Below are 12968 nucleotides of genomic sequence, written 5' to 3'. Positions count from 1 at the left end.
ATACTAATAATCGACAAGAAAACAACTATACAAAGAACAGTTATATGATTAGTTTTTAAGTAAGCAACATGGGTTGCCTAACTGGTGTTGGTGTATCCTGCAGCCATCTACCAAACAATAGATTTTAAACAAATTTACCAGTAACTGAAGTAATTAAGAAAAAGAACTTTTACCTTGAAGAATATTACAGTCTTGTTTATTGGTATATATAAGTATTATGTTTGATTGAATCACAGACAGTTTATGTTGAGCATGATTAGATTTTAAATCAGTTAAACCATTTATAATCGTATATTAGATGAAATTACTTAAAAAAATGTCAAGAAAACAATTATACCTAGTACAGTTATATGAATAGCCTTTAAGTAAGCAACATTGGTTGCCTAACTGTTGTTGGTATATCCTGCTGAAATTTTTTTGAATCACAGACAGTTTATTATGAGTCTTATTGGATTTTAAATCAGTTGAAACATTTATAATCAATTATGAGATGCAATTATTCAAAAATCGACAAGAAAACAATTATACATAGTACAGTTATATGATTTGTAAGGAAAATGGGTTGCCTAACTGTTGTTGGTATAATGTGCTGCCACCTCCCAACCAATAGCTAAAAAATTGACCAGTAACAGGCATTTTTATTCATAGCACAAAAAATGTAGAAGCAAATTTGTCCATAATTCAGCGTTATTGACACAGAAAATTATTCATTGATCACAACGTGCAAACGAACCGGTTAAATTCGAGTAGACAATTGTCGGTAAACAAGCCGTACGCCTCGACTGCGACCTAACAGCTTTCAGGCTTCCATGAAGTTGAAGTCATCTGAATAAATAAACGCCGTGAGTCGTTTAGCTGAGCGGTTGCAGTTGTCGCTTAACCAGCTGGCGCAGTTACAGAAGTTCGTCGACTAGTTCGGACGTGGGGGGATAAGAAAATGGTTGAAATTGAAAATAAATTGCTCGGGAGCGGTTCTCGTTTCGTTTTTTTTCGTCGTCGTCGTCGTCTATCGGAATGGAATCGAATGTTTCCTGTAGTTTTTTCCTCGGCAAGGAAAGGCCCGGGTCGAAAGGTTACGGTTCTGGGTTTATGGCGGAGATGATTATCTTGGGTTTTGAGCAAAACTAACCGGGGGAACGGAGGCAATCGTAGTGCAAAGTTGGCGTAATAAAAACGGCAAGGGTTATATGCTTAAGTTTAATCTCTACGGTAACGAAATTCCCGGTGAACGACGCGTGGAGTTAGAAAACTTCCGTCGCCGAAATCCCCGCGTATGCAAATACTTAGTAAATTGAAAGCCGAAGCTTCTAAACACCCAATTGCATTTTTGCCAAAACGGCATCGAGGTTAATATTTATACGAATCGGTGCGGTCGAAAGCTGCGACTTTGATCCCCACGTCGTGAATAATTCCTTCTGTGCTCACTCCGTCCCGATGAATATTGCATCGGTCTAAAAGCGGAAACGAGCCGATCGAAAATAAAACGGGGCTCATAATCTGGGTCACGTGCACCGCAATTCGACAAAAATTTTAATGGATTTCACTGGTTAATCGACGTAGTTAAATAATAACTTTGTTCGATGCAACTAAGTACATAAATTCCCAACATCCATCCTAATATCTTGAAACTTCCGGAAGGTCTCGTAAAATGTTTCCGGGATCCAAATAGCCAAGTTGAGTTAATTTAGGTCACCTAATGAACGACCAACTGAACTTCAACTTTTAACAAAGTTCCTTTTATATATATATTAAGTTGTTACTTCAGTGTTCGATCCTTTTGTGAATTTGTGTAAGAGCTCTTCCACGTTCAAACATTTCATCAACGTTCAGTATCGATGTCTAAAAGCCTTGTTATTATGTGCAGTGTTTGTTCCATCTCTAAATATAACTTAACCTTAATGTAAAGTAAATGGTCTTAATCAATGCTGGTTGCCTAATAGATGTTGACTTTATGTGCTGCCCTCTACAACATCTAAAAGTATTTTATTTAGTTTATACTATGTGTTTGTTTGCGTTTATGCATTCACAGTTGCCAACAGATGAAAGTTAACGATTTTATTTCACAATTTAAATAATAAATAACAAACAAGCTGTAAATTTTAGCACGCCTAGGTAAATTGAATAATTGACACAGTTTCGTTTATTTTTGAACGAGGAAAATGCTCATAAAGCTCGTATTTTTTCCACCTCTCTCAACTTTAAATTAATGCAGTTTATAATTAAATTTTCAGCTCCTATTTCCCTCGTTATGATGTAATTTTAGTCAGCCGTATTTATTTTGTTTAATAACTGTTTATTTGCGTTTACTGCGGGTTAAAATGGCCTTGGAAATTGATATTATGACCTAACCTAACCTATTTTTTATACAATCAAATGGGTACCATCAAAATGATTAATGAAGATTTTGAAAGATGTATAAAGGAACTACACCATTAAACATTCACAAATCAGACACTTCTGATCTCTTTGTGAGAGGATGACAATCAATTAGGGTTGCCTAACGTTAATACACCCAAAGTGCCGCCCTCTAAACTTAAATTAAGCCCTATCACAGCACGAATTGAAAATAAAGTGTTGCCATTGTCCTCAATGATCGATTAAAACATCTAAACACCACCCCTAATCCGCCATAAACCCTTTCCCCCTGCTCACCACCAGAAACTAACAGCCCCAACAGTTTTTTCCCAACACAATGCCGGTATCAAGTGGCGTTTGACTGGATCCCGCCACCTTTCAGGGTGCGAATTATCCGGAATTATGCCGCCTCTCGGTCGTCGACGGGGGTGCACGGGGGTGGGTTAAGACTTGTGCAAATGCCGGGCCATCAATCAATATTTCGTAACCGGTGTATCCGAAAACCGACAATGGATCCGCGAGATTTTCCGCAATCTTGTATTGTCGATAACGTAATTTACATCGTGCCATTGTTGGTTTTGCTCTCGGGCGAATTTTTATTGCAAAAACACACGAGATAAAGGGGCGTTCAAGTGGATTTGTCGGATCGATGGGGAAGTTTGGAATAAGTGATGACATTATGTTGGGACTCGGTTGCACTTTGCATGCCGTTGTTGGATTTTTTATTCATGCCGGGCAATTTGATGTCGTGTGCATTTATCTCATATCGTTAAATATTACTAAATGCAATCGCTGGAGTGCAGCACTTTGTGTCGTTCATTTTAGGCAACCTGCCCGTACGTTTGTGATGCTGGTTGTTTGTTAAAATTTATTATTTAATATGTTACTGCACATTAAATAGGATTTAGTTCCCGTTAAATTTATAGAAATGACACAAACTACTATAGAATGGTTTATAGTTTATAAATATTGCCAAAATGATATATTTTGATTTATTTCAAATATTATTCAACAATTCTCTCTGTGAATTTTAAACTTTATTAAAACACAATTTTAATAAAAATGATTTTTAGGTTAATTAGTTTTAAAATTTAAAATTGTTTTTACTCAAATACATCATGTTTATTTTAGGCAACCAAACATACTTTTGTAATATATGTAATATAAATTTAATATAATATTTTTAATATTTCACTTCATATTAAATAAATTTTAGTAAAAACTATGTAATTTAAATTGTTTTAATAAAATGTAATGTGTTGATTACTTAATATTTAATTTTGATAAAATTATGTGAAAATAGATAGAAAATATTATTCATATAACCTAAAATAATAAAATTAAAAATAAATAGAAATAGTTTTAATCAATTAACAAATAGTTAAATCATTCTAAAGGTGATCAATAGCACTCTACCCCGTTGATTTTAGGCAACCAATAATACATTTATGTTCATCAAAATTTAATTTTTAATATTTTATTACATATTAAATAAATTTTAATAAATATGTAACTTAAATTGTTTTATTAAAATGGTAGATTAATTAATATTTTAATATGAGAACATGTTTGGGTAATTTTATTAAAATTTTTTTAATGAACATTTAATTTTGATAAAATTATATGAAAATTGAAACAAAATATTATTCATATAATCTAAAAGAATAAAATTAAACATAAAATATTGAATTTCGTATATAAAAATAGTTTTAATCATTAAACAAATTTATAATAATTTAAGCCTTCCTAAAGGTCATCAGTAGAGGGCAGCACAGTACCTCGTTTATTTTAGGCAACCAACCGTACAATTGAAATACCAGCCGTCCTTTAAAAGTTTAATATTCCCCCGGACACATCAAAAAGGATTTTGTTTCAATTAAATTCGTCGAAATGAAACAGATAATCCGGTCGGCATTAAAAACACTCCGATTTCAATTCTATAATAACGTCGAAAAATTGAACGTCCCACTGACACGATCCGGCCCACTTAGAGGCCCTAATTAATGTATGTATCGATCCCGTAATGGACGAAACGTAGAAATTACAAACACCGAGACGGGCAATTGGCGTCCTAGTTTCCGGAACATGTAATTTACTCGAAAATCATCGATAATTCGAGTCCGATAATCGGATTAAATGTACGGCGGAAAGGTATCTGGTTTTACGATAAGATTACGTGGACTTCTTTCCGTTTTCTGCCGCCCCCCGTTTTCATTGGGCCTAATTGAAGGGATCCCCGACGCCGACCTATTATGCAGATTGGGTCGGAGGCTCGTGGGTATTCCCCCCGAGTCCGTGATTACGGTTATTGCCGGACCGATTTCGTTGAATTATTTAGACCGCGGTGCAAAAGAACATCAACACATCAACATGCCCATCATGCCGATTTTTCAAATAAAATTTATCACCGTGCATGCACAACATCAAAATCAACATCCAAAGTACCTTCAGTCGAAATCCTAATATATTAGAAATCATTGTTAATGGATTTTAGGTGGTTAGTGTTTACCCCTTAACAATGTCGGGACAAGAGAAGTTAAGACAGTTATTCCGTTTCTTATTGGCACATTCGAAACGATCTACGATTATGGATTTGTCATTAAAGCTTTACTATTACGGATAAATAAATGAATAATGGAATTTCCGATCCGAGAAATCATTGTTTGATGTACAATAATATAAATTAATGAGTTCGGCAAATCGATTTATTAAACAATAATTGAACCGACCAAGATGTTTCATGTTTTCGAAAATACCACAGACATGAATTATTCAAAAATAATTGTGATGTGGGAAAATTATCATGTGGAGGACTCTTGAATATTTCAACGCAATTATGGCAAGGACAATTATAAGTGTGCAATTATTTTTAATTGTCAATATGTAGATTTTTTCAATGTGCCAATGCATGTTGTTAAGTAAGCATTTAAATAAGTAGAGGAAAATAGATTCTAGATAGAAATTTCTGACTATTTCGTTTTAGTTGCTGGTTTTTACCTGTTATTTTGGTAAGGGACATTTTAAATCGTTTAAGTTAATGATATTGCATTGATAAGTGCACGATTTGTTTAAATGTGAGGCTGATATTTTCATTATTAAGGGTTGTTAGATCTGTAACTGTTTACACTTTTGTTTAATTCATAGTTTTAGTTGGTTCAGGTTGGTTGTTGATAAAATTGGATATATTACAAAAATATGTTAAACCACAGATTAAAATAAATTGAAAGTTTAATTAAAGCTTTAGAAAATTTGGGTGTTTTAATTCAAAAGTTTGTTTAATTAATTTATTCATGGTAATTGTGTAATTTGCTAATTGAGTGTCTCCACAAAATTTTATAAAAAATAAAAAGGTGAACTTAAAATACAGATTTCCTTAAAATACAACAAAAGCTTAAGTAAAGCTTTAGAGAATTTTGGTGTTTTAATTCAGAAGTTTGTTTTGAATTAATTTCAATGATTAATTACTAATTTATCCATGGTAATTGTATAATTTGTTAATTGAGTATCTCCACAAAACTTTATAGAAAATAAAAATGTGAACTCAAACTACAGATTTCCTTAAAATACAACGAAAGTTTATGTAAACCTCTAGAGAATTTTGGTGTTTTAATTCAGAAGTTTGTTTAATTAATTTCAATGATTAATCACTAATTTATCCACGGTAATTGTGAAATTTGTTAATTGAGTGTCTCCACAAAACTTTATAAAAAATAAAAATGTGAACTTAAACTACAGATTTCCTGAAAATACAACGAAAGTTTAAGTAAAACTATAGGAATTTTGGTGTTTTAATTCAGAAGTTTGTTTAATTAATTTTAATGATTAGTCATTAATTTATTCATGGTAATTGTGTAATTTTTTAATTGAGTGTCTTCACAAAACTTTATAGAAAATAAAAATGTGAACTTAAACTACAGATTTCCTGAAAATACAACAAAAGTCTAAGTAAAGCTCTAGAGAATTTTGGTGTTTTAATTCAGAAGTTTGTTTAATTAATTTCAATGATTAATCACTAATTTATCCATGGTAATTGTGTAATTTATTAATTAAGAGTCTCCACAAAACTTAATAAAAATTAAAAATGTGAACTTAAACTACATATTTTCTTAAAATACAACGAAAGTTTAAGTAAAGCTCTAGAGAATTTTGGTGTTTTAATTCTAAAGTTTGTTTAATTAATTTCAATGATTAATCACTAATTTATCCATGGTAATTGTATAATTTGTTAATTGAGTATCTCCACAAAACTTTATAGAAAATAAAAATGTGAACTTAAACTACAGATTTCCTTAAAATACAATGGAAGTTTAAGTAAAGCTCTAGAGAATTTTGGTGTTTTAATTCTAAAGTTTGTTTAATTAATTTCAATGATTAATCACTAATTTATCCATGGTAATTGTATAATTTGTTAATTGAGTATCTCCACAAAACTTTATAGAAAATAAAAATGTGAACTTAAACTACAGATTTCCTTAAAATACAATGGAAGTTTAAGTAAAGCTCTAGAGAATTTTGGTGTTTTAATTCAGAAGTTTGTTTAATTAATTTCAATGATTAATCATTAATTTATCCATGGTAATTGCGTAATTTGTTAATTGAGTGTCTCCACACACACACTAGAGATTTTCTTAAAATAAAAGAAAAATTTAAGTAAAGCTGTAAAGAAGTTTGTTTAATTAATTTAATCATTAATCAATAATTCCTCCGACGACCGACATTTCATAAAAAATAAAAGTGTATACATACAGTACAAACTTCCATAAACTACAATTAAAGTTTAATTAAACCTCGAGAGAATTTTGTTGTTTTAATGCGGAACTTTGCTTCATTAATTCCGTGTTACTTATTAATAAGATTCAGGCACTTAAATAAAATATAATTCACATTTAAGAGATTAGCAAAGTACAACCTAAATAATTAATTTCTAAAAAAGTATCCAGCTCCCCATGAATTTTACTTTACCTTATTTAATGTTAAGACAGAATGCACCGTAACTTAATTAATTAATTTTATACATTTCAAGCGATTCCATTTATTTCTCGTGCTCCGCACAAATTTCTTGTGACAAACAACTGTTTCTCGATAAATTTATTTGGCGCGCTTAACCGCGAAATTTATCTGGAACGCTCCCCCCTTATCTGGTTCGCAGGTTAGGGGTGGTGAACGTATGCGGTAATAAATTGTTGGCGTTTTGTATCGGACTTTTTTTTCTGCGGGACCAATTTGTAAAAATGTCAAGTTGCGCCTTTTTTTCTCTAGTTGGCCCGTCGGACGTTTCACGGATAAGGAGGGTGGTTTTACGCGCGACCTTTTGCACCCTTAACTCGCGTTCGTCTGGCTCATAAGCTCACTCGATTTTTGTAATAATATATAAAGGACTTTTTGCCTAGCTCTTTTAGAGGGGTTCGTGACAAAATCATTTATTTGATGTAACTGCAGGAGACAATCATGAAATACTAGTAAAGAAAGAAAAATTGACGTTTTGGGCAAACTAAAGGTAAAAAAAATTATCTTTTCTTTCTTTCAAAAAATTAAGTTAAAAAAATAATAAGATTTATATTAATTTTTATATAAAAAACAGTTAAGTTAAATTAAATATAAAACTTAAACTTTCGTTGTATTTTAAGAAAATCTTTAAGTTTAAGTTCATATTTTTATTTTCTATAAAGTTTTGTGAAGACACTTAATTAACAAATTACACAATTACCATGGATAAATTAGTGTTTAATCATTGTAATTAATTAAACAAACTTCAGAATTAAAACACCAAAATTTTCTATAGCTTTATTTAAACTTTCGTTGTATTTTCAGGAAATCTGTAGTTTAAGTTCACATTTTTATTTTCTATAAAGTTTTGTGAAGATACTCAATTAACAAATTGCACAATTACCATGGATAAATTAGTGACTAATCATTGAAATTAATTAAACAAACTTCTGAATTAAAACACCAAAATTCTCGAGAGCTTTACTTAAACTTTCGTTGTATTTTCAGGAAATCTGTAGTTTAAGTTCACATTTTTATTTTCTATAAAGTTTTGTGAAGACACTCAATTAACAAATTGCACAATTACCATGGATAAATTAGTGACTAATCATTGAAATTAATTAAACAAACTTCTGAATTAAAACACCAAAATTCTCTATAGCTTTACTTAAACTTTCGTTGTATTTTCAGGAAATCTGTAGTTTAAGTTCACATTTTTATTTTCTATAAAGTTTTGTGAAGACACTCAATTAACAAATTGCACAATTACCATGGATAAATTAGTGATTAATCATTGTAATTAATTAAACAAACTTCAGAATTAAAACACCAAAATTCTCTATAGCTTTACTTAAACTTTCGTTGTATTTTCAGGAAATCTGTAGTTTAAGTTCACATTTTTATTGTCTACAAAGTTTTGTGGAGACACTGAATTAACAAATTACACAATTACCATGGATAAATTAGTGATTAATCATTGTAATTAATTAAACAAACTTCATAATTAAAACACCAAAATTCTCTATAGCTTTACTTAAACTTTCGTTGTATTTTCAGGAAATCTGTAGTTTCAGTTCACATTTTTATTTTCTATAAAGTTTTGTGAAGACACTCAATTAACAAATTGCACAATGACCATGGATAAATTAGTGACTAATCATTGAAATTAATTAAACAAACTTCTGAATTAAAACACCAAAATTCTCTATAGCTTTACTTAAATTTTCGTTGTATTTTCAGGAAATCTGTAGTTTAAGTTCACATTTTTATTTTCTATAAAGTTTTGTGAAGACACTCAATTAACAAATTGCACAATGACCGTGGATAAATTAGTGATTAATCATTGAAATTAATTAAACAAACTTCTGAATTAAAACACCAAAATTCTCTAGAGCTTTACTTAAACTTTCGTTGTATTTTAAGGAAATCTGTAGTTTAAGTTCATATTTTTATTTTCTATAAAGTTTTGTGAAGACACACAATTAACAAATTACACAATTACCATGGATAAATTAGTGATTAATCATTGAAATTGATTAAACAAACTTCTGAATTAAAACACAAAAATTCTCTAGAGCTTTACTTAAACTTTCGTTGTATTTTCAGGAAATCTGTAGTTTAAGTTCTCATTTTTATTGTCTACAAAGTTTTGTGGAGACACTGAATTAACAAATTACACAATTACCATGGATAAATTAGTGATTAATCATGGAAATTAACTGAACAAACTTTTGAATTAAAACACCAAAATTCTCTAGAGCTTTACTTAAACTTTCGTTATATTTTCAGGAAATCTGTAGTTTAAGTTCACATTTTTATTTTTTATAAAGTTTTGTGGAAACAGTCAATTAACAAATTATACAACTACCATGGATAAATTAATAATTAATCATTGAAATTAATTAAACAATCTTCTGAATTAAAACACCAAAATTCTCTGGAGCTTTACTTAAACTTTCGTTGTATTTTAAGGAAATCTGTACTTTAAGTTCACATTTTTATTTTCTATAAAGTTTTGTGGAGATACTCAATTAACAAATTATACAATTACCAAGGATAAATTAATAATTAATCATTGAAATTAATTAAACAAACTTCTGAATTAAAATACCAAAATTCTCTAGAGCTTTACATAAACTTTTGTTGTATTCTAAGGATGTTTATAGTTTAATATTATATACTAGTTGATTCAATATAACAATATGTCAAATAGTAATTTATTATACTATTAATTATAGAATTAGTAACCATTTGAATTCATTAATAATCTACAATCGAAAATTAGTATGTTTTATTTAATAAATTATAGTATAACAAATAAATATATTATATATAGTAAGCAATTATTGTAATAATGTATATTAATATAATTAATCATTTCCATAATAATAAATATTTAATATTTTATCATTACAATTTGATATAATTTATTCATTTCTAATACCAACCAAATTATTATAATCATAAAATTGTTCAATGAATTAATCTATGAATTACTATGTTAAACATGTAATACTATTCATCATCAAACGAAATAACCCCTTCAGAGAAACGTCATCGCCTCGTGTCAACAGACACACACAACCCTCGGCATAATTTGCATCCGATTCCAACGTTAAAATTGCACATAACAAACAGCTTCGACGTCCGGAAGTCCTTTTACACGACTTCCGTGCAGATCAAAGAAAAGTTTTTAACTCAATTTTCAAGATTCCCCCACGACACGAAAGCCGAAACCTCAAGGAAATAAACGTTGCACGTGCACCGTGATCGAGTTCCTCCCGTGTTATTTACGACAACGGCGTCGCGGCCGTATTCCCTTTTTGCGGTCGCGTCCATCAAAGGTTTCGCCGTGCATGCGGCTTCGCTGCACGAGTGCACCGACGGCATTCCGGAAACCGGGGGTGGGAAAATGTAAATGTTCGCGATGTTTGCTAACAGATGTCTGGTTAAGCAATTGATTTAATTTGCGAGCGGCGCTTTAAAAATAATGGAGCTGTCGGAATTCCTGAGCTGAAGCGGTGGCTTCGAACGGTTTCGATGTTTTGTGACTTTAATGGGGTTGAATATTCATTCATTCGGGGATGGATTTTGGGGATGAAGAGGGTGCGACGTTTTTAAGAATTAGGCACTTTTTGGCAGTTAAAAGACAATGTGGGAAGCGTAATTTGGGCCATGAAAAGTTAATTCACAATGGTTTTATTTATATTGTAAAGAAACTTTGTGTAATCAATAATTCTTCCATGGTAATTGAGTAATTTGTTAATTGAGTGTCTCCACAATACTTTATAAAAAATAAAAATGTGAACTAAAACTACAGATTTCCTGAAAATTCAACGAAAGTTTAAGTAAAGCTCTCGAGAATTTTGGTGTTTTAATTCAGAAGTTTGTTTAATTCATTTCAATGATTAATCATCAATTTATCCATGGTAATTGTGTAATTTGTTAATTGAGGGTCTCCACAAAACTTCATAAAAAATAAAAATGTAAACTTAAACTACAGATTTCCTGAAAATACAACGAAAGTTTAAGTAAACCTCTCGAGAATTTTGGTGTTTTAATTCAGAAGTTTGTTTAATTAATTTCAATGATTAATCATTAATTTATCTATGGTAATTGTGTAATTTGTTAATTGAGGGTCTCCACAAAACTTTATAAAAAATAAAAATGTGAACTTAAACTACAGATTTCCTGAAAATACAACGAAAGTTTAAGTAAAGCTCTAGAGAATTTTGGTGTTTTAATTCGGAAGTTTGTTTAATTCATTTCAATGATTAATCATCAATTTATCCATGGTAATTGTGTAATTTGTTAATTGAGTATCTCCACAAAACTTTATAGAAAATAAAAATGTGAACTTAAACTACAGATTTCCTTAAAATACAACGAAAGTTTATGTAAAGCTCAAGAGAATTTTGGTGTTTTAATTCAGAAGTTTGTTTAATTAATTTCAATGATTAATTATTAATTTATCCATGATTATTGTATAATTTGTTAATTGACTGTCTCCACAAAACTTTATAAAAAATATAAATGTGAACTTAAACTACAGATTTCCTGAAAATACAACGAAAGTTTAAGTAAACCTCTCGAGAATTTTGGTGTTTTAATTCAGAAGTTTGTTTAATTAATTTCAATGATTAATCATTAATTTATCTATGGTAATTGTGTAATTTGTTAATTGAGAGTCTCCACAAAACTTTATAAAAAATAAAATTGTGAACTTAAACTACAGATTTCCTGAAAATACAACGAAAGTTTAAGTAAACCTCTCGAGAATTTTGGTGTTTTAATTCAGAAGTTTGTTTAATTCATTTCAATGATTAATCATCAATTTATCCATGGTAATTGTGTAATTTGTTAATTGAGGGTCTCCACAATACTTCATAAAAAATAAAAATGTGAACTAAAACTACAGATTTCCTGAAAATTCAACGAAAGTTTAAGTAAACCTCTCGAGAATTTTGGTGTTTTAATTCAGAAGTTTGTTTAATTAATTTCAATGATTAATCATTAATTTATCTATGGTAATTGTGTAATTTGTTAATTGTGTGTCTCCATAAAACTTTATAGAAAATAAAAATGTGAACTTAAACTACAGATATTATAATGAAAAAAATAAACGTATAAACTAAATAAATAAAAATAAATTTATTTTGTAGTTTACATTATTTTTTTCAATTTTAAAATCGATGAATATATAAAAATTAATCTTTTGTATTAAAAATATAAAATATATAATAATCTTTCAAATTCCTATGAATAAATTTTCATTTCGACATTTTATATATATTTTTTTTTTTTTGAAAAGTATTATTTAATGACACAAAAATTAAAATATCTAAGTAAAATGATAAAATTTAAATTATTTTGTATTTTTCACATATTTTTAATTCCAAAATTAGAAAAAATATATAAAAATCCACACTTAGAACACTTAAATAGAGAAAATAAAGTAAAAATTATTATGAATTTTACATTCTCAGAAGTTTTTAAAGTATGTCATCATTATAAATGGTGACATGAATATAAAACTGTTCTTGGAAATTTCATATAAATTTTAATAAACCATAAAATTTCATAATATATTCTGTTATAAAAAATTATATTATTTTTTAAATAAAATT

At 29.3% G+C, this 12968-nt stretch overlaps 1 protein-coding gene across 1 annotated transcript in view; it reads right to left on the bottom strand.

Annotated features, from left to right (window-relative positions):
* The window catches only part of LOC109605767 (uncharacterized), a 95282-nt gene that overhangs the window by 15176 nt on the left and 67138 nt on the right, over positions 1-12968 (bottom strand). The window lies entirely within an intron of this gene.

The sequence above is a fragment of the Aethina tumida genome, chromosome 6 (genome assembly GCF_024364675.1).
Source record: "Aethina tumida isolate Nest 87 chromosome 6, icAetTumi1.1, whole genome shotgun sequence".
Taxonomy (NCBI): domain Eukaryota; kingdom Metazoa; phylum Arthropoda; class Insecta; order Coleoptera; family Nitidulidae; genus Aethina; species Aethina tumida.
This window is presented reverse-complemented; position numbering and strand designations above follow the sequence as displayed.